The 23,491-nt window shown below is 41.1% G+C and overlaps 1 protein-coding gene and 2 non-coding genes across 3 annotated transcripts in view; all 3 read right to left on the bottom strand.

The window, feature by feature from the left end:
* The window catches only part of LOC125904231 (focal adhesion kinase 1-like), a 74,239-nt gene extending 56,727 nt beyond the window's left edge, over positions 1-17,512 (bottom strand). Inside the window, exons 1-2 of the mRNA XM_049601493.1 lie at positions 17,310-17,512; positions 120-146 (exon numbers count right to left, since the gene is read on the bottom strand). The gene's annotated coding sequence lies outside the window, so the exon portion shown is untranslated. The remainder of the gene's footprint in view (positions 1-119; positions 147-17,309) is intronic.
* Positions 17,513-19,424: 1,912 nt separating this feature from the next.
* On the bottom strand, positions 19,425-19,496 carry trnah-gug (transfer RNA histidin (anticodon GUG)). Its single transcript has one exon. It is a non-coding gene; the product is annotated as a tRNA-His (tRNA).
* A 2,641-nt stretch (positions 19,497-22,137) lies between these two features.
* Positions 22,138-22,209, bottom strand: trnah-gug (transfer RNA histidin (anticodon GUG)). Its single transcript has one exon. It is a non-coding gene; the product is annotated as a tRNA-His (tRNA).
* Between the last annotated feature and the right edge of the window lie 1,282 nt (positions 22,210-23,491).

Here is a 23,491-nt window from a genome sequence, read left to right as displayed (position 1 = left end):
GGGACCCACTGTGTTGTGCACACTTGAGCTGCTACAAACACTAAATGAGTGAATGAAGCCATTGACTGCTCATCAGTGCTGCAGCAGATATGTACAAAACACAAAGGTCAGTGACTCACCTGTGTAGTAGGCAATCCTGGAAATATCTGCAAGACAAAAACAGATAATAAACAGAGTTAGCTGATTTGTTTAAGTATGAGCCACTGAATAAAGCAATCATCAGGTCGGAACAAATTCCACAGCAGGTGTTCTCGGATCAGTTACTTAATGTGGATTGCAAAGGGGACACCAGTGTCTGCTGCATGATGTTTGTCAATTTTAATAGCTTCATTAAATCAATCAATAACCTGATAAAGTCAACAGGATATTGATTGCTTCTGGAAAAAAAATCAATATCCCATGGATACATGATTTACCCCCACAGCAATATGCTGAAGCTCTATTGATTAAACTAACTAGCTAACTGAGAGATGTTGATGGATTCTTGCTCAGCAGCTGTGAGATGAGGACGGTGACGCGGGCTTCAGATGATTCCACCATCTTTCATTTGTTTGGTTGGTAAACTACAAAATGACGTGGCTGTGCTTGCTTGACACTCACATCTATGTGTACTGAATATGAAGAGAACGCATGTTTTAGCAGAAAGTTAGACATTTAGATGCTGCAGACTGTACAAAATGCTTATTTGCCTCCAAGTTAAAAGTAAAACAAACAGTCCTACTCTTATCATCGAGGCTAGGTACATAACACTAAATCGATACCACAGCTCTCAAACTCCCACAGGAAGTGCAGGAGAAGCCTTTTGAAAACTTGACACCCAGACCTATCACACCCAGTTAGAGCAGTGATAGGGCTGTGTGCAGGAGGAGGTCAAGAGGATAAGTGCTGAAGTGCTTTAGACACCCTGATGTACACACAAATACTGGGTTAGCATGCACACACACTTGCACACAAACACACACACACACACAGGGTGAAATGACAGCAGGGGTTGTCAACAAAAATGATGTAATGGTAACAAGAATCTCCACACACCAAAAGGAAATACCAGAAAGGTGACTCGTGGTGTGTATATTATCGACAACCCTTTGTAATATGAAACCAAGACCCCACAGTTAGTGTGTGTGTGTGTGTGTGTGTATGTGTGCGTCTGTGTGCACATGCTAGTGGTTGTGGGATTGAAATATAACATCAATACAGTAACATAAATATTAACAATACCTCAATAAGATTTTTATTTGAATCTTTACATAATATATTCTGAGAACTTATCATCTTCTCTCTCCGCAAACAATCTTAATTTCAGGTAATACATTTTCAGTTTCAATTTTAACATTTAAATTTAGGTTCATCTGACAACTTAATTCATTTGAACACATCCCCTCTCAAAACACATCTGAAACAGTGGGAAAAATTTGTATGTCACGCTTTGGTTATTATGTCAAATGGCGGTAAGGTCAGATAATGTTAAAAGAGTCTAATCTTAACCTTCATCTCTGATATGAAAACTGTCCTTCTGACTTGGCCCGCTGCGTTGGAATGCAAACATCAAGCCTGCTACCCCGCAAAATATAACACGTTGCCATGGATCACCTCGATGATTAAGCCAATGACAAGCATTATAATAAATGTCTAAACTACGGGTGGCTGAAATGCTTCACAACTTCAGTAGTTGCCATGGTAATCAATGTCCAAGTCAGTATTTGAATGCTCCATTTATATATCCTTAGTATTATTACTATTATTCTGAGTCACTTGCAGTACAGCAGCACTGAAATGGGGACAGTTTGACCACCTGTGACAGACTTGTAGACTTTGTTTGCAGAGACGACCCCCAAAAACTCAAGAGCCAGAAATGCCAAAGGAAACTGGCATAGCACAAATGTATAACGAACTTGCCAGATTGCCTGAAAACTGTGAATAACCATATTGCAAAGTATTGTTTCTTCCTAGCTATAATGACTAATATAACGGCATCCTGCATGCTAAAAAGGCCAATTTGTGTCCTCGTATCTCATTACTCCATCTTCCCTGTTGGTGCTTTGATTGATCTTGGATACTTCTCACTGAAGCTTTGATAAGCCCTGGACTAAACCATATCCTACATGGATCAAATGGACCAAGTTACACAGATCTGGAGCTGCTCAAGTGTCGAATATTCTATAATGACATCTTCAGTAGATAGAGCTTAACCCTGCACACACCATCTGTCCCATGGATGCTTACACTGACTATTTGTCTTTCACTGTCTCTCTTGTGAGAGCTCAATGTAAGTTAAGTGCTATGTAGCCTGACATTTGCAGCCGCAGTGGTGTTACTACAGTCTAGACTCAAAAACCATTGGAGACTGTGGCCTTTTCATGTCTGAGAGACAAGATAGGACCGCACCTGAAGAGCTAGGGGAAAAACTGCCATATTTGTACAAATAATCAGTTAAAACACTTCTTATAAAAGTGCATTTTCAGCCCAGAGCTCTTTTATGTATGTTTTTTTTTCATGTACAATTTCTTGAAACCATTAGCAACACCGTGTTGAGAAAAAGTGTTAACTTTAGCTCGCTATGTGATTCTTCTCTTCATAGAATATGCTGCAGAAGTGCTAGCATGGTGCTAATTACATACCCGACTGTTTAACAGCCTCCACTGCACATATATCAAAGAGGGCCATGGCTCTTACACACACACGCATAGACACACACACACACAGCCTGTAGACTGGCAGGCAGCCCAAAACACCTGCTCCTCAAGCTGTCCTCAAGAACCAGACACGCAGGAGGGGAGAGGAGCAAGGATTCATTTCACAGATCTATGCAGATATACTGCTCCCTATCCCACAAATGTTGTCAGAAGGCAGCTCTTAAATTCATTTCAATTCAATTTTGTGTTGCTGAAGACAGATCCACAAATAATACCCTCTCAGCAACTCTGAGTGTTTTTCTACTGTGGGTTTGTGACCTATTCAAGCTATTGTGGAGGAGTAAAAGCAAAATATATAGAAGAGTTCAGGCAGCACAAAAACAAAAAGTCAGTCTTGTGCCAAAACACAAACAGTTGCCCTCAGAATTACAGCTCTGTTAACTGAAAAAGACAAATTCAGATTGATGTCACCACAATCCGAATTTTTAAGATTCAGTATTTTGCATTTTTTTTAATTGTTGGCACTTTAGTGAAGGTAAGTATGTGGGTACTCTCACTCTGCCATTGTTAGGTTTGCACACTAGTCCAAAAACGGAAAACAATCTGTCAGCTACCATCTCACACACCTTACATACAGTATACTTACACACAGACATGCTGTTGAAAGCCTCCATGTCTGCAAGCTGTGTATAATTGCACGTTAATCACAGGTTTTTTGGTGGCAGTAATTAGACGGAACAATCAAGGCAGAGTCTGCTATGCAATGATGTCTAAACTACTGGTCTCAGATAAGTAGTTAAATAAAATCCAAAACTCCAAGGGAGGTCAGAGTCACACATTTTCCATTGCTGCAGTCACAAATTAAAGACAATACCCTCTTGAACGGAGAGATTAAAAGCAAAGTTATCTTTTTGTTATGCATTTGACATTATTATTAAAAACAAGAGCTGAAACAGGTGTGCTCAGCTGAAGAACAAATTCCCATCATCAAAATTAAATGACTGTTATCAGAGCACAATATTGCGTTTTAACGTTACAGCCAGATGTTTTCCATTATCATTTTAGCAAGTCCAGAAATCCTTGTTTTTGCATGTCTAGACATTACACCAGTTCGATTTATCATGTAAAATAGAAAGGCTGACGCAGCTTCTCACAACAGCTGCTGTGCTCAAAAGATGGAAATAAAAGTTAGGGAAATTTAACAAACGTGTGTGCAGCGCAACACAACAGTGACAGATCGAGCAGGCCTAAGAGGAGCAGAGCCAGATGTTCTTTTTCCCACAAAAAAATGAAACACTTCACTGCAACAATCAACTGAATTAACCTGATGAGAGCAGTCAGCTGTTCTGCCTCGTTGCTCTGTGTCTAATGGTTAAAGCTGAGCTGGCACACGCCTGTGTGTCTGTGTGACCCTCTGGACAATGGGGTGTTACTGGAGCGTGCAGTCTTACGATGCAACAACATAACCCCTGAGGCACCAATCACACCTGCCAATCATAAATACATACAAATGAATAGAATCTCTCACACACACACACACACACACACACACACACACACACACACACACACAATGTTTTTGTCCTTGAAAATTCATTTTCCAAGAACAGGTTTCAGCACCATTTTGACTTTGAAAGTGACGCATGTGCTTGATAGCTGTATATTGTATGTGCGTGCGTGCGTGTGTGCGTTTCATGACTCAACTTCAATTGGAAACATAAAAAATACTGCCATGGTGAGCTGCACAGGTCATGACTTCAAACAGAAGCACATGTGCGTTTCCTCATTATTCACATTCAGATAACACCGAGCAATCATTCAAAACTTGTCTGTCCCATAAACACAAGATAAAAATGCACTGCACACACAGACACACATCAGCACACAGATGATGCATACTCCAGATAAATCCTACATGCATGCAACATAATAAGGTCACGTGAATGCATGACTGCTCATACACATTTATCTGCACAAGCACACACACTGGGACACACACATTCACTCAAGTGTGTACAGTTCAGGTGCAGTGATAAAGCTAACTGGCTTACTGGAGCGGCACGCATGTTAATGTATCACACTCACACCAGATATGCTGTGTATAATTCATCACAGCAGATTTAGGACAAGTGAACCGGTGAGATAGCGTAAGCTCTACGTTTAATTTTTTTTTATATGATACCAGTCTGTATTTTTAAAATAAATCAAAACACATCTGACATTAATGGCCAATTTAATCGCAGTCCCTGTTGTGGCTTTCAGCATACATTTACACATGCAATGAAATCATGTCTTTTTGAGTAAGAAGAAAATCAAACGCAACATTAAATATTTAATCCTTCTTTCATTTTGTATGAGAGCAAATACTGGGGGCACTGGTTTACAAGGCTAAAAAGTGGATACACGATTCTGATTGGCCAATGAAAGCTAATCCGTACTTGCCCAGCTCTGTGCACTGTTAGATTAGAGTAGTACAAGGCTAATATATGTATAATTAATTATGCTCAAATGGATAAACACAAGTTCAAGTTCAAGTTCTTTTATATATCTGTGCATTTTCCTGTATAGAAATTGAAGGTCTTGGGATAGAGGGTGAAGATTATAACGCCCTCTGAGGCCTACTCAGAGCACAAGCACAGGGTCAATCATCACATCTGAAGAAGTGAAGCAGGTAAAGGTGCAGCATCCCGAGTGTGTGTTTGTGTATCGCTACACTTCTTATGAAGCAAATTTCCATCAATTATGAACCAAGATCGAAATATTAAAATGCACTGAAATATGGATGATTTAACCTAGAAACAAAACGCCGCAGGGGGATTGTTACTTCCTGCCTACATTTATAACACACACACACACACACACACACACACAACACACTGAGATACACCTACACATGGAGCCACGTGGGCAACACTCAACATGAGGATGCACACTTGTGTTCAAACACAACCCACTAATTTGACACACATATCATCTGACACATACTGCTTCTCTCCCACACACACGTGCACATAAACACACACAAGCACACACGCACGCACAGGCAGCGCTAACCCCCCCATCACCACACACACACACACACACACACACACACACACACACACACACATGCACTTCAAGTATAAACCTCCTACATACAGTCAAACAAACACTTACACCTCTGATTTTCACATACAAACACCGTCTATCATCATAAGGATGGCAGATGGCAAACAAAAATTGCACTTCAAATATTCAGATATGTTATTGATTAATGTGGCATTATTTTCTCAATTATTCAGCCATTCAGTTGAAAATTGTCTTCCTTTTCCTCTTCATCCTCATTGACATCACTATCATAACTGTTTGCCACACACACAAACTCCAGATTTTGAGTTTAGAGACTACAGGATGAAAACACAATTGCTCATTCATACATTTTTAGACACACATACACACTGAACATAGTTTTACACATGCACACACATGCAACCACCCACTCACAAATACACACACTACTGTATGTTTGAATTCTTACCATGATATAGTCCTTCCATTTAAAGTCTCGAAGAGAAGAGAAGAGAAGAGAAGAGAAGAGAAGAGAAGAGAAGAGAAGAGAAGAGAAGAGAAGAGTAATCCCCTCTGACAGACAGCTAAATTGGGAAAATCCAAAATCCTGGGCTCCTGTGGTCTTTGGGCTAGTGTTGAGATGTGCTAGTCAGCTAACTCAGTAATGATGGCTAATGTCGGCTTAAGCTTACAACCCAGCCTCCTCCTCCTCCCTCTACTACTACTACAACTACCCCTAGTACCCTGACACTCAGATACACAGCAGCACGGGTGGGAGTGGAGTAGGGGAGGGAAGAGGGAAGAGGGAAGGCGGGAGAAAGCGAGGGGTAGCCTATGACAGTGAAAGGGGGGGAGGGAGACGAACGAGAGAGAAAAGGAGGTAGGAGGAGGGGGTGTCTTTGTCTCCCAGGAGACGGATGGAGGGGGAGAGGGGGAGCCAGATGTACAGGACTCAGGGGGAGAGACAAGAGAAGAGATGAAAAGAAATGATGCAACAACTTCATGAAAAGAAGTGATAATCTGGGAGGAAAAGGCACATAAAAATCAGAAACACCAACAAAGCAGTATGGGGGGATAAAAGGAGAGAAAGTGAGGAGTAAAAAAATATATGGGGAGAATATAGATTTGGTAATAAAGTAAGAGAAAGACAGGAGAGTGTGAGCTGTGTTGCCTTTGGCTATTCTGCCTCTGTGACACAAACGCACCCCTGAGGAGCTACTCAATTAATCATATTACAATATTCTCAACTCAACATTGTCCTATGGAAACCATCAATCCTCAGAACAATAAACACAGTCAATTGTTCCACTGACTTTGTTTGGTAAGGGGTGCACATCTAATCCAATTATAGTGTAATCAAATCACAGGCAGGGATATAGAGGTAAACCCCCCCAACACTAATTTCTTTCTACCAATATTTTGAGACAGAATGGTTTAGTCAACCTGAAACGCTGAAAATAAGTTATGGGAATATGATGTTTAGTCCATGCACATTTGAAAAAATTCCAAGTACCCTTGAAGTGATACCAATACCAATACCAATACCAATAAAGCCCTTCAGTTGCTACCCATCATATGAATGGGAGCATCGTGCAGTGGTGTAAAATGCCACCACCACTCGTCCCCATACAAACAACCTTTTACATTTTTAAAAAACATTTTGACAGTGTTCACATTATTACAATTTTTATTAAAAAACTGTACAAATGATTCTGTCAAATACACTGTGCTCCACTTCAACGCTTACAGTGATTGGCTGCACGCAAAACCAAAGACCTTTTTTTTTTCTTTTTTTTCTTTTTTAAGATCAGGGTACAAAAGGGTAAAGTTTCGATACCACTTGGTACTGGATTATTACGATTAGGGCTGCAATGATTAGTCGACTAATCGATGACTAATTGACTATTTTAGTAGTCGACTAATTGGTTTGAGTCTTTTTTCATAGAAAAGTACTATAAAAGTCCCCCAAAATACTCTTATTGCAGCTTCTTACTTTAAATATTTGCAGCTTTACACACCCTCCCATGACTGTAAACTAAAACCCTTTAGCGTGAGTACGAAACAAGACATTAGATGACATAGTTTTTGGGTTTGGGAGAGACAGACCGACATTTTAATATTCAAGTAAGCCCACCTTTCATTTAAAGATCTTGTGCAATTTTATTTCATTTTGTGCCAGATATACAGCAAAATACTTTTGTACTTCAAGTTGTCAGGACTAATAATGATGATTGCAGTATGTAGTGATTTACCTACCACAATAACGTCAGCAATCTCGGGTGTTTTTGGCTTTTTAGAACACTTATCATATTCCCAGACTCATAAAGCAGATTCTAAAGATGGGACACAGTGTTGGTTGACACAACAAAGCAGCAATTTTGTGTCGTAAATCACACAAGACAAAGAAGAGTTTAGCAACTGGGAGCCTGAACATCCTTATCCCAAAGGCAGAAATCTGTTGTTGCTGGAAACTTTCCTATCTATGGCCGTTTTCCACTGTTTGTGCCTGCAGATATGAACCACAAAATGTGTTCCAAGTGCCATAAAATCAATTGGCTGCCACTGATCCTTGATATTATGAGCAGTTTGACAAAGTATATTTACTATGAATGAGCCATGATGGAGACATGATCTCTCTCTCACACACAAGTAAGCAAACAGGCAGACGGACAAGACCAGAGACGAGAGTTGCTCAGGAGTAAAGCAGATTAATGGGCCACTGGATTAGTAGGCCAAGATGTCATACACACACACAAATGCCCTAGCCATACTGACTCTCATGTAGAAGGTGGATCTTTGCTCTGTCCCTCCTATCCGTGCTTGATGAGTCAGTGTGTTAACATCACCCTCTAGTGGCAATGCATTTTTAAAGTCATGTGTCACACAGTCCTAACGTAACCCTGCTGCTGTGACTTTGCTTTTTTTTCCCACTAAAATCTATTTCCCATTACTGGGTCTGCTGGGCTGATTCTGTACTTTGCCTAAACATCAAAACATTAACAAAAAAACTCCTATTCAATCCATTAGTTAAACATTGGGAAAGTGAACAAACCAGCCAGATTCCAAAAATTCACCAAATCCAACAAATGTACCAGTTGAGAGTAGTTTGTTTGATAGCTAGTAAACTTCTCCATCAGTGCATAAATGATCCCATCAGCTTCAAACAGCAAGAAAAAAAGACATCAGCTGACATTTGTTAAAGTTTGATTTAGTCATGGGCAAAAATCCCGTAATAAACTTTGAGCATATTGGAATTCAGGTGGTCCAAGAGTACACTTTACTTCTGCACCTCTTCTTAGCTCTGTTTTCAGGCTTTATAAAATCCAGGCCGTGGCAGCAGACTTGGGCCAATCACAGATGATTCCTACAAATGTTCCACAAATGCCAATGCGCATTTATGTCCTTTTACTGAGAGCCTAATTCAATTGTGGAGAATCCAGCTGAGAGAGTTGCTATTCCAGCACTGGCATCAACTGCCTACACTGCAAAGCAACCTGGAAATGGAAGATGGACTTGTCTAAAAGAGAGTCTGACAATAAACTAAACAAATATGTCAATATTGGCGTAAGTGTTTCAGAGATGGAGAGAAAATGCGGCAAACAGATTAGCCTTCTGCTGACAGGAGCTAAAGGCTCAAGAGCTGCAGCATCAAGCTCACATTTATGTAGCTAATGTGAGCAAGAGCCTCGAATCACATTGTGTCCTCCACCTCACTCCCTGCCGCTACACACCACCTCGCAAAAGGCAAAGCTGGCAGCTAGTAAGTGGCCTGAACAACACGAATCCAGCCAGCGCAAACCCCAGAACTGAGAGATCGGACAGCCTTTACTCCCGTCCAGATCAATGAACAGGTAAGACCTGGCACTACCGCTGGCCACCAGCCTGCTGTGACACCCAGTGCTGGGGGGTTCATGCAGCCACCGATCAAAGGTCCGTTTCCTGAGCTGCAACCTCACCTTGTGAAGAGGCAAAGGAATGGTAGGGTGGCTAACGTTAGCTTTCTAATTCTTGTCCCATTTTCTGTCTGGTAAACAGAAAAAGAGACAGTTAAATAAGATTAAATTATGAAGTGTGTGCATACGCCCGTGGTCATCCGGTGGGAGGGTGTTAAAATAGGGAGGGGACAAAGGCAAGCTGAAAGAGGAGGATGTATTTTTAAACTCTGTCAGGGCTTTTTTTTTGCCTTTTGTCAGATTTTTGCCTAACCCAGCTTTAAATATTCCTTTTCAAAATCAGCCTATGCCAGTTTTCAGGTGTTTGCCATGGCTGACATTCGTGTTAAAACAATCTAAAAACAGGACAAAACATTTTAGCAGACTAAGACTCAGACAGCCCAGAGACTATTCTTCAATGAACCTTTGTTACAGGAGAGTCCCTACTGGTGACTAATCACACAAACAGACACATATTGACACACAGGCAGACACACACTGTGGCATTATACCCACATCTGACCTCAGCAACACTCGTTTATGGTCGCAGACCAGTCTGTGAATATATGTGAGTGTGTGTGATGTCATACCTATGGCTTGCATCCAGGTGTTTCACTGCCGATCTGTATGTGCGTGTGTGTCTGTGTGTGTGTTTCCCCGTGATCTACTATGACTGTGTGTTTTTGTGGGTGTGTGGCTGTGCATGAATCGAGTGAAGGGATGAGGTCATATGATTGGCCGAGCAGACACTCTGCCTTGGTCTCTCTCCCGTCCTCTCTCTCTGTCTTATGATTGTGCAATTTAAATGCATTGTGTCCAGCTTTAACCTGGAAACCAGTCACTCAATACTATTATACACAACCAATGATAAATCGACACCTCTTCTTGGTTCTTGTCAAATTTCAAACTGCTCCTTTAACTGCAGTATCACTAATTGCCTCAATCTTTGTATTTTTATTGTTTGGACAAAGTGCATTTGATGTCTGAGACACATCCTGAGATCATAACTGGTGGACAGCTGAACAAATGGAAAAGAACAGTAGGGGACAAAAGAAACCTGCCACCAAGGCTACCACTGAAGATAAAAGAAGATTGATTGATGTAGGTAATGACACATTTTCTCTACAGGTAAAATAATGTGTTTAAAATTAGGGTTAAGTACATCTTGAGACCCTTTCTTCTTGCCTCATCTCTCTCTCTCTGTTTTTTTTCCACGCTTATTTTCCACCCAGCTCTCCGCTCCTCCCACCTCTTTTCTCTCTGTGTCTATATGACAAAGCCCAACAATTACTTCTTTCTTTCTCTCACTCTCTGACTCACTGCAATGTAATTACAATGACTGTCCGCTCAAGCACGACACACACACACACGACACACACACACAGGGGGAGAGGGCCGACGTATTTACAATATCTGTGGTTGTAATTGTTCTTTTGTAGTCTGCAGTTCAGTCGCTGCTTCGCTTTGAGAAAACTGAGGGAGCAAGAGAGTGGTCATTAGTTTGGGAGTCACTTTGCTTGAGTCAAGCAGTCAGTTTGCACACTAACACACAGACACACATGCACAAACACACACATGCATATATACACACACCAGAGGGAATCACTGTGCTCCAGTTTCATTCATCACTAGCTGACATGCTGCACCAGTGACCTGCATGACCGAAGGTAGCTCGCTCTAAGTGCATGAGTGTGTGTGTGTTTGTGTGTCCTTGTGTGTGCATGCCCCAAGGAGGGACAAGTCATTAACTACGATGTCATTTCCTGCCATTGTAGCAAATTTCAGTGCACACAGTGAGAACGCTGTGCTGCACAGTGGCCCGTCTATGCACAGACACACTCTAAAACAACTGTATTTGGACAGCCTCCTCATATATACTGTCTTCCACTAAACTCAAGCAAGTTTTTACCACAGCTGCAGAAGAAATAAAGTATACTGTTTAGCACAAAGCTATCTGTTTAAACAGACTGGCATACAAACTGCAATAAATCCAACTCCACACACTCACTGAGTTACATTGTTTTGGGCAATCAAACTCTACAGAGGTATAACACAGTTTCAGGTTATAAAAACTATTTAGAGATAGACCATTCTGGTTCATTGGGACCAATTTAAGTTTAGCAGAGATGTTATCTCTGAAATGGCTGGCCCATATATGTACAGCAAGGTAGAGAATTCCTCAACATATATTTGGGAACTCCCACTGTGGGGAGTTTGACAGCTGACATATGGACCCAAAGGTATATTCTATGTCATTACTACTAAACACTAATACTGCTACATTGCGTTACTAACAACGTCATCTCGTGTTTGGGGAGTTTTTGACCACTGGCCCAGAAAAAACAATGGATTGGTAATGGATCTAACCTTGTATAACTCATCCAAAAATGCCTGTATCAGCTGCATTTCCAATTACTGGGATAAATGAATACACTGAAGATGACTCGCGCACAATTATACACACACAACTGCAGGTGGCCATGATGCGGATATTACTGTCTTATTGAAAACACACAAATGCAACCTCAAGAATGCACACACACATCGCTAAACTAAGTTATAATGAGCACAAAGATTTGCAACTGACAAAACCAAGACAGTGTTCACTCATGTTATCTTTAGTAAACACAGTCATTATCACAGCAGAGCGACACACAAACAAGCATGCACTAACATGCATACACACACAGGTACACACACACATGCCAACACACACACACACACACACACACACACACACACACACACACACACACACAAACCCACAGAGGTCTGAGCAGCGTTGCTGCTGCTGCTGAGAGGAAGAAGGCGTTTTCCTTTCAGCTCCTGAGGGACGCAGCATGCTTTAGGATGTACAGTAAGTGCTCTGTGAGTGTGTGTGTGTGTGTGTGTGTGTGTGTGTGCACTCATGGAGGGGTGTGGGGGCTGCTTCCTGAATGCAACCAATCCAGAAGCAAAGGGAATGGACCTTCTTTCCACCTCCTGTCTCCAAAAACACCCAAACAAACACACACACACACACACACACACACACACATACTCCTTTTCCTTCACAGCTGAAACCACATGCAGGAGGATACAGGGGAATTAGTTCCACAGAGGATAAAAGCTGCATTTATAGGACACATACAATCGCATACATGCCTGCGCTTGCACAAACACACACACATACACACACACAAAGTTAGTCATACTTACAAATTAAGTGGCTGGGGCAAAACAAAGAACACCATTCGCTCATGTCAACTGTTCATTCATAAGTTTTCCTTCCTGAGGTGAGCTTGCGAATAACATTCATACATTTGTGCAAGAGGTGAGGAAACAGCATAGACCTCCACACAGCTGTGAGTATTTACACAGTAGGTATGAAGTAGCCAATCACTGGGGGGAAAAACGGCCACCATGTTTGCTTGGAAAACAACTTATTTTCAAAAATGCTCAAACTGAAATCTTAACTCGAGAGTTGTTCTTTTTCTCTGGAAACAAATTATTTCATTAGGTATCATGAATTCCTCATGACACACACACTAAGGACACACTCTTATTCAGGACCTCTACATACCTCCACACATACAGCATGTGTCCGAGTGATTGGTATCACTAGTTAGAGTCATTCTGAGTCACCACATTCTGCTATCTACTGACACTAGACTGCTGGCTTTGTTACCCTCTTGTCTTTTTCTCTACATGTTTTCTGACTGTCTGTCTGGAGTGGAACAAACTTGAACAGAATATATAGTAGATGTCGGCAAAGAATAGAGAAGTTGGGACCAAAACGGAGCGCGAACCTTGCGGGAAATAAAAAAGAGAAGACAGACTACAAACGGTAGCGTTCTCTGCAATGTAATGGACTGCTCCTGTAAGATCTCTGAGTGTAGTCAAGTGCTGCTATAAATACAGGCCTCCTGCACTGCTCTGCAATTTACACACACGGAAACACAAGCACACACACACACGCGCACACACACACACCACTGCCACGCCTGTATTAGCCTGCTGAGGACCAGCCATAGGAAGAGTTGTGTCAGGATTCAAGGTGTAGCCATTTACTATACTCTCTGTGAAGTGTATTTCTTCCTACCGACTTACTGCTATCTATCACAAAAGCCTAAATTAACATTTCCACAGTAAAGCAAAAATTAAAAAACACTAAAAACTAAAGTAGAGGGTCCATAGGAAGGGATTTCCCAGAGCCACATGATGTATGTCACAAAGCAAAGCAGCATCGTCTTCTGCTTGTGTCACACGCTGAAGGTAATGACATGTTTCTACTCCAGATAAAGGATTACACTGCATTCATTTTGGTCTTATGATGCCAGATTAGTAGACTGCGGCTGGAGTTCACCACACGGTTCAAACACACATGAATGGGACAAATTTCAGCATAATCAAGTCAGAAAATCGTTATGTCTAACTTACTTAAAGGCTGTGTGCTATCATCTGTGATAACAAGCAAAAAGCAGCCACAGTAGGTTGTCACTGTCCGCACAAATTCAGCTTCAAAGATCACTGAAAGAAGCAGTTCTGCATGTGGTGTAGCACTTGGTCATGGTAAGTGAGCTGAATGAAAGCAGCCGGAGTGGAACTAAATACAAGCTTACCAAGTGGATAAGCTAATTAGCAGTGTGAGCCTTGTTTGCTAATTAAGAAATACTCTCTCATACCGGTGGAAAGCTCTGTGAATGTCATTCCCAATCAATTACATTTTAATTAAGTGCTGGGTTAGACGATATGGTTTTGCAGCTGACAGCGTTTAGTGCAATGTGTTTTTTAAAAAAAAGTAGAATATGAGACAAACCATTAAAACTTTGGCTTTAGCATCACAACCCCCTTTTTTTGCTTGTTTCGGTAAACGACTGCCTATATGAATTCAGAATGCCTCAATCGAAAAGTGAGCAACTGTAACAGGACAGTGAACTCACAGTATTTGTATTGCACCTACAATGTGCCAAACTGTGACTGTGGTGCACAGGTGCAATCATAAACAAGTCCATGACCTTAAAGAAACTTTGCATTCCCTCCACTAACAGTAATGGATCGGATCAGTACATAAATGACTGCTTTGGGTTTAGCTTGCTCGCAGAATTGCGACTATAAATGTGCAGAACAGCAATCCTATTAGTATACTGTAGGTCTGAAGCCTCAGTGTCCTCAGGATACCACAATTCATTAGCATTTTCTCACATCTTGAATATGAAGTAGAGGCAAATCAGGCTCCAGCAGTCTTTCACGGTTCAGAAAATGCAGAACACAGGAGCAGCATGTTTTTGGGACGTTTCACTTGGACTTAGTGACATCAAACGTTTGAGTGTTTACTTATATCCACATAAGCATTTTGTTATCTAGGAGAAATATGGAAAACATGTTTTTAGACCAGGGTTTGTTTTTTTTTAAAAGAGAGAGAACTTTAAGATGCTCCAATATGCAAGGAATTATGAATGAACTGCACCAACAATCTGAGGTTGTTTATGATAGCTTAAGACAGAAGACATGTTTTCCATGGAGTAGTTGATGAACTGTTTACTCTATAAAATGAGAAAGTTATGGGAACGCTGGATGATGTCTTTAAATGTCTTGTTTTCTCTGACTAACTGCCCAAGAACAAAAGATATTCAACTTAAAGGTCTGGTGTATAGGATTTAGTGGCATGTGGCAGTGAGGTTGCACAACTGAACTGTCATTCATTCATTTTCCGTAACCGCTTATCCTCTTGAGGGTTGTGGGGGGGCTGGAGCCTATCCCAGCTGAGATTTGGCAAGAGGCGGGGTACACCCTGGACAGGTTGCCAGACTATCACAGGGCTGACACATAAGCCCTTTTTAAACAGGAATTGTGCAAATTTGCAGGAAAGCCCAATCAGTCTTCTTTCAGCATTGGCAGTATAAAATCAAAATTGGGGAGTGCGGCAAAATGCCGCCTGCCTACCTTTGCTCATACACAATGTGCCTTTTTCGGGGCAATGGGGGGCGTGAGCAAGTAACAAAACACGCAGCTCAGCGTGTGACGTAAACAGTGACGTGGGAGGGATGCCACGGCTGGTCAGTCCTTTGGCAATTCTCTCGTAAGTTGGCCCATTCTTCACCATCCCCGTCATCTGACGGTTAATGGCCTCTTCGTTTGCAAGGGCAAGGAGGGCGCGCAGTTCCTTGTCTCCTCAGTTGCTCATCTTTACAGTGTCTGTCAGGTTTGCGTTTCCCTCTTGCTACTAGCTGCTCGCTAATTCCTGCTATCAGCTGTTTCCTGTTTATCCACCACCAGTGGGTCGTACGTGCGGCGTCATCAACAGCTCCTCCCACAAGTCATCAACAGGCCCTCCCGTTGCAAAAGGCCGCCTCGGTCTTTTTAAACTAAAAGGGTTCCGCCGATATCTACCCTACGAGGCGGAAAATTGGGCACCTCAGATCAACTCACCAATCCGGCTCTGTGTGTCTAAACACTCACAGCTTGCTGGCAAAACGACCCAACATTCGACAAAAATCTGGCAGTGTGTCTCCTATAGAGACAGTCAACCATTAAAACTCACATTCACACCTACGGGCAATTTAGAGTCACCAGTTAACCTGCATGTCTTTAGACTGTGGGAGGAAGCCGGAGTACCTGGAGAAAACCAAAGAACTATGGTGTTTGACACAAAAACGCAAATGGCCCTCTTTAGACCCAGTGTTTGATTTGTCTGTTCTGGGCTACAGTAGAAACAACATGGCGGACTCTGTGGAAGAGGACCCGCTCTGTATGTAGATATAAACGGCTCATTCTCAGGTATCAAAAACACAACAATACATATTTTAAGGTGATTAGAAACTCATAAAACTAGTTATGAATATTGTATCCCACTTTCTGCCAATAGAAAAGCAGCAAATCATCACATCTGAGAGGCTATCACCCATGAAAATTTGGCATTTTGCTTGACTAGATAACTAAAACAAATATTTGATTGCCAAAATTTATGCAAATCGTTGCAAACTAATTGATTATTCGAAAAATTGTTTCAGCCCTAATTTGAAACATTGCATTTGTGGATGAATGCTTCTCAACATAACTAATACGCACCTATTTATGACAGCTAAATGAAAGGGAATGTAGGCAGGCACATCATATCATACACCCAACTAATTAACACAGTCATGTAGCCAATAACCTAAATAACTGGGCCATATTGGTTGGTTGGGTTTATGAAAGTCTTTAGAAACAAGTAATGTTATGTGGAAAAAATGAAGCATAACTGGTATATTAAGATAGAAAGGAAGAGTTCAGTGGGGTTAGTTTGTTTGGGAGGATATCAAGGTGACTAAACAGCCTTGATTTCATGACAGTGGGAACATAAAAGTGCTTAAAACAGATTTAGGAGCTGAATGTAGGTTAATCCTGTGCACTTATTCACCGTTGGTTGGAGTTAACGTTACTCCACATTCACTCCATGTGACTGTGGCGACGAGTTTGGTGGCAGTGGGTCACTCTTCCTTTCAACTGCTCCAACTAACTACAACAAAAACTACGTCCGAGTTATGGTGCTGCAAAACTAAGCTTATATATTAGATATTTTCCCACTTACAAAAAAGTGTGTGGTTTAGAAACTAAAGGAGGAAACAGCCAACGCCAGCCAGGACGGACATTAAACCAACCGCATCCCATAACGTTACTTTCTTTAAAGGTTAGCTCTTGAAATAATCCCCAAAAACACAACATCACTCACGTTGACTTGTTCCGGGAGACGTCCGAGAGGTTTGTGTTGACTTTACCGGCGTGGGAAGCTGTTTACAGTCGGTAAATAATCCGTTATTTCAGTTGGAGAGGTAGGAGTAGTTACAGTTAGTGCTTTTTTTTCGCTCCTGCCTATCTCCCCCTTCTCCCTCTCTCCCGTCGCCTGTTCCTGCTTCCCCTCTCCACATCCAGCATTCCAATATGGCCGCTGCAGTGCAGGGAGCGACTCACACACACACACACACACACGCACACACACACACACACACACACAGAGGGAGGGAGGGAGAGACAGAGCAAACTACTCCCTCTGAGGAAAGCCTCGCCTCAGGCACAGCAAACTGCAGCCCATGAATGAATGAATGAATGTGTATACTGTACATGTTATCATCAGGCATTCATACTACAGTGAGAGCAGCAGTAGCCATTGTAGTAGTAAGGTGACTTTTGAAATGCAATGAGTTGCTCAGTACTAGTTACACAGTTAAAAATGTAATGGGCCTAAGTAATGTAACTATTTGAATTACTTCATCAAAGTAATGCAACTTATTTCATTGGATAACTGACTACTTTTCTATTAAAGAAAAGTTTTAAACTGCGCAATAAAGCTGTAAAATGGATGGAAAGCAACAGAATAAATGTTTTAAATAGAAACTCTTTATCAAAAAGAAGATATTCAGATGTAACCCATTTATAATCACTTACATTTTGATTATTAACTGTAATTTAATTACTTTTCTCTCAATAACTGTAACTGATTACAATTTTATTTTGTAATTTAACTACATGCAACGTGTTACTCCCCAAAACTGGTGAAGAAATATAAGTCATACATTAAAACTTTTAGGATCTTAAAGTAAAAATATGAGGTTTACACCATCAGTATATGTATACAGTACCAAAAATAGGCTACTGATTATTCAGAAAAATGCATATTACATCATTGGATTATAATTATTGATACATTAATGTGTGGACTACATGATTTAATGCTGCAGCTGTCACAGATGGGGTCGATTGTAGGGACTTTATATAATGCTGGCATGTGGAGTTGCCCCCAGGGATCAATGAAGTCATTATCTTAGTCTATAGACTAATATCCCGTCACTTGATTATAGTTTGTGTAATCTGAATCTGCAAAGTTACCTTAACTTTCAAATAGTGAAATAACAAGTAAAAAGCCACAAGACTGGGTTATAATAAAAACACATATCATTGTTTATTGCACTTTTTTGGTACTTAAATAAATCTGCAATCAATCAAATTAGCACAACTAATTCATATGTACTTTTGGGGCCCTTGATCAGTTGTGAAGCCTGGTATTGAACTGGATGTCCATGCTTGCACGACTGAAAGACTGTCTGGCTGAATGAGTACATCCTCTGCACAGAGAATATTTTATGTCAAAGACCACTGAATCATGAATTGAATCTTGCACCCTTTACCTTGTTTGACACTCTCATTTATTCATCTTAATGCCAGGTAGTATTCTGCATGGTGTACAGTTTATATCGGCTCGTGTTACACAGGTCCAAAGGTGACACCTGGTGGTCACTACTTGTCACTGCCGTATATTTGGGTTTACGTATTGCCCTGAGGGTATGGATTTCCACATATTTAGCATTTAGCATATTTTGCCATGTGTGTTTTCTGTAGTGCATGAACTTTAGTGGTTTTCAGTGCTCCCTCAATCTTTCCACCAGGCCAACACTTCCAATAGATTAATATCTTTGGTTTTTGGTGCTGACGTCTGTCAGTAGAGGGGAATATCACAACACAAGTCTGTATGGCCACATGTTGGCTTTAGGCCACACAGTAGGCTACACTGGAATGCAGAGTGAAGAACTTCTGGACAGTTCTCACATTAGTTAAATTAGGCTTCTTAAAAAAATTTGCAATTAGTTTTGAAAAGGATCCTTGTTTGATAGTGCTGGAAAGACCTTGTGGTTTCATTCATTTATGCCCAAGAACAGACGGCATTAAATCTGTTGTTCAGGTGGAGCCTTTCCTTAGACACTCTATGCCGAATTTTGCTTGTGCTATCTGGTTCATCCACATACCACCACCACCACCCTATCAGGGTGCCAATCTCCCCTTCAAAACAGGCTGCCATGACCCGGATTCGAACCGGGGTTGCTGCGGCCACAACGCAGAGTAATAACCACTATACGATCACGGCTGGCCACTGCGCCTTATACTGCGATGGGGTTTCACAGATCACTGACGTTTTGTTTTGCGATGATGATGAAGTGACTGTTGTGTAGCCAAAAATTTCAATTATTTAAAGATTGCCATAGATACCCAATTTAAATTCATGCAGGGTTTGTTTAAACTTTTTTTTTGAAGTGTTTTCGTCATTCAGCTTCTCTTCATTGATATAAATGGGGTGGACACAATAAAAGAAACCTGTAGTAGTAGGCTATGTCCCCTAAAATGATAGTACAGTTGAATCATTATAGGCTATTCATGAAAACTCAACATTATAAACTTCATTAAAGGGATAGTTCCGATGTTTTGTTGTGGGGTTGTAAGAGATAGGCTACTTATCCATAGTTAGTATATTACATACAATAGATGGAGGCGCGCCGGATTCATTTCAGAAGTGGGGGGCCAAAAAGTGCTGTCTATCTGGGGCTTGTCACCGTGTGGGCGTGGCTACCTGTGTAATATCCAGTTAATAATAGGGACTAATTACAGGTGCGTAGTGATCAGGGATTGAAGTACAGCCTGAGTTGAGTGTGAGCTTGGGCAACAGTGTGTTTTAGTGAAAGCAGCAGCATCTTGCAGCAAGTTAAACGCTCGTCCTCTCTCATTAAAAAGATGGTGAAGAAAGACAAAGAGTCAGATAATGTATTTAATCACGAACTTTATCTTGGGAGGAAAAAAGCAAACAGTTTATTTCTTAACAGTGTTTGCATGAAACCTGAACACTTTGAACCCTTTATGGATAGGGCTGTACCCAAATATTTGGGCGCATCATTACCTTCGGATGCCGTGACAGTAATAGCCTAATGATTAGCCTATAGGTAATAACAATAATGTCAAACTATCATTTACAGACCGACCCGCAGGTCCATTTGCGGGTCCCGCGGGTTACGGGTCGACCCGCGCATCACTACTCAGCTCAGTCTATAAAGGCTGTACACACAACAGTAAGGCTATAGACATTATATTCTATTCAGGCCGGCAGAACCAGCAGCACATCGGCTCTACAGTGCACGGCGCTGCTGATTAACCATTTTATTGCAGCACAGAGTGTCTGCCAGCAACCAATTACTTGCAGAGGCTTCCTACAACTTGTTTCAGCGGTTCCGACTTAATCAGAAGACAAATTAAACAGGATGACTAGCCAATGTGAAAATCAAAAGAAAGCATAGAATAATGTACTGAAGGAGACTCTTGTGCCATCACATTTTTTTGTGGTTTGAGAGCAAAGATCCGGTCGCTGCTGTGCAAAACTCCTCAATACAATTCTCAAACTTGATTGAAAATCAATTTCGGAGTGGAGCTTGTTCGGAACGGCGGTGTTTCGGAATGGAAGGCTGTCCCCTTTTGGGACATTGTGCGCGCACAGCCCTTCACCACCTGGATCCTAAAATAAACACATGTTTTATTAGCCTACATAATCATGCTTCCGTGTTGCGCCATTCATAAAGATCCTAATCTCTCAAGACAGATTCTGCAATTTACATTGTAGAATCTGTCGGCAGCCCTGTGTGAAAGACAACTACTGGGGGCGGGGCTTTGAGTTTAAATGATGTTGCGCTTTAGCCAATCACAATGGAGGGGGCGTGGCCGAGACGTGCAGGTGTCCCCAGGAAATGTGTGCCTACAGAAACAGCAAGCTCCGCCTCCATAGCGACCGCTCCACCCAAAACGCCGTCTTAATGATTGAGCAAACTGGAGTAGTTTAATCAAAGAGCATGGATACCAAGAGGCGAAGCTCCGTTGAATTTCTGCCAACAGCCACTAGGGGCGCTACCGCCATTTTGGACTGTTGAGCTTGGACTGTTGCTCCCAGACAACATGCAAGATGTCAAGTGAGAGAGGAGAAAAAAAGTAAAAGAAAACAGTGTAGTGCAATTAACTGCAATAGCTATCGGTGGAACACTCCGCACCTGGCCTTCCACCGTTTCCCGAAGGATCCCGACAGAGGTGTACGTTTTAAAGTGTTTTAATATCAATTTAATATGCCAGTTTTCGTGGGAAGATATATGTAGCCTCCTATATATGTATATATAGGCCTATATATGGCCTCTTGCACCATTTATATCAGAACTGATTACTGCTTTAGCATTAAAATATATCATATTAAAATAGCTTATACATTATTATTATTATTATTATTATTATTATTATTATTACTGTCCCCTTACTGTACAAACTGTAAATAAATCTTTATTCCTGACTATGTGACGTCGCCATTAATGTGTTTCTAGTTAACATATTGATTTTTTTTTTTTATTATTATTTATTTTGGGTTGTTGTTTTTTTTGTAGATTGGCTTATGGGGTGATTTTGAAGGAGTAATTAAATTAATCTTCTTTTAAGTGGATGTAATATGTAGAGATGCCATCTCGGCCGTTTTTCCTCGCTTTGTTTTTTTTAAAGTCTATATTTTGCTTTACAAAAACGTGAAAAAGCAGCTGTGACCAAGCTATCACGAGGTGAGTAGCATTGTAAGCATAATTAATAGCGATTAACAGCGACCTTATTTAACGTTGAGCATAAATGAGCCTTATGCCTTTCAAGCCCAAGATCCAAATGACAACCATGATGTTAGATAATACAGAGGCTGATGTCAGCATCTTAGGAAGATTTGCCGTGACCCGGATTCGAACCGGGGTTGCTGCGGCCACAACGCAGAGTACTAACCACTATACGATCACGGCTCGCCACTTCCTCTGCAGGACCACATTGTTACCATAGGCAAAATCAACATGGCATACACACAGGAATATGTAATATTGCCAGTTTCTCTTTCTTTATTTATGGGAATCAAAAATTGAAGGGTACGTTTGTTTTGGCACTATAAGTAGGTCTACACTGAGATACTGGGAATTTAGAAGACATATTGCCTGTGGACGATTTAGATGAAAAACAATATGAACTGGAGTTGTGCATGGCCATTCTCCTCCCTCTCTTTGCAGAAATAGGTAGAAGAAGTAGCCTGGAAGTTAGTAGTAGTAAGTCACTAGCAGTAGTAGTTGTGCAATGCATATATGTATATGGACTTTATCTGATTTCAGCCATGAAGTCAACTGATAATTACATATTGACAAATTGTTGCTACTCAGTCACATTTTAAAATACAGATTGCTTCAAAATGTAAATGTGTTCTGCGTATTGAATGACTGCATGTTTTAAGTTTAAACCTTCATATAAACTCTTTCCCCTTGTTCTCTCTCTCTGTCTCTCTCTAGGCTGGCATAAGGCCAGAGATTAAGACACACAGGCTAATTTAAAAAGGTGTGTTTTATGTTCATTGTCCAGCACTTATAAATAGACTTTCAGTTCCTGCTGAGCCATTGTGTCATAGTTAACCAATACAGCAGAGGTGCAAACAAAGCAGATGATTAAATCTTCAACACTTCTTTCACATCTTAATTTCACATAATCCCATGAAGACAGACCAGGTAGTGGCAGTCAGACAACATAACAGACAGATGTCACCATACTATATTTACATACTGTAACATACCATGCTATACATGTAAAGGCTGGACTCAAATCATGGCATCAAATGTGCCTTGCCTCTGACTCGTATCACTGTATTGTACCTTAATCTGTATTGAGCCACAGTTTCATAATCCCTGTTTCTAATCTGCAGGTGGATTCACAATGCCTAGAAGTAGGCCGATGTGTGTTTATGTGCCAGTAGTTAGATCTGTATTTATATGACAGGGTATAATTGTTCTGTGTATGTATGCATGTTATTTATGTGTGCCACAGAATAAGTGTATAGGATCCTGGGACAGTGATGTGTTTAGAGGTGTGGGTGCATTTGGTGTGTGTATCAGTTAATTGCACTTAAGAGTTGCATGTCTCTGCTTCAGATCAATATTTATTTCAAAACAAACAAGCAGTGAAATAAAGTCTGCAAGCATATTTATTATGAGGAAGCAAAAGCTGAGATCTTGTATGAAGAGAGTGCCATGACTGAGAGTAATTCAA

Source organism: Epinephelus fuscoguttatus, linkage group LG17 (genome assembly GCF_011397635.1).
Source record: "Epinephelus fuscoguttatus linkage group LG17, E.fuscoguttatus.final_Chr_v1".
NCBI classification, from domain to species: Eukaryota; Metazoa; Chordata; class Actinopteri; order Perciformes; family Serranidae; genus Epinephelus; species Epinephelus fuscoguttatus.
Note: the sequence above shows the minus strand (reverse complement) of the source record. Positions and strands in the feature narration are given on the sequence as shown.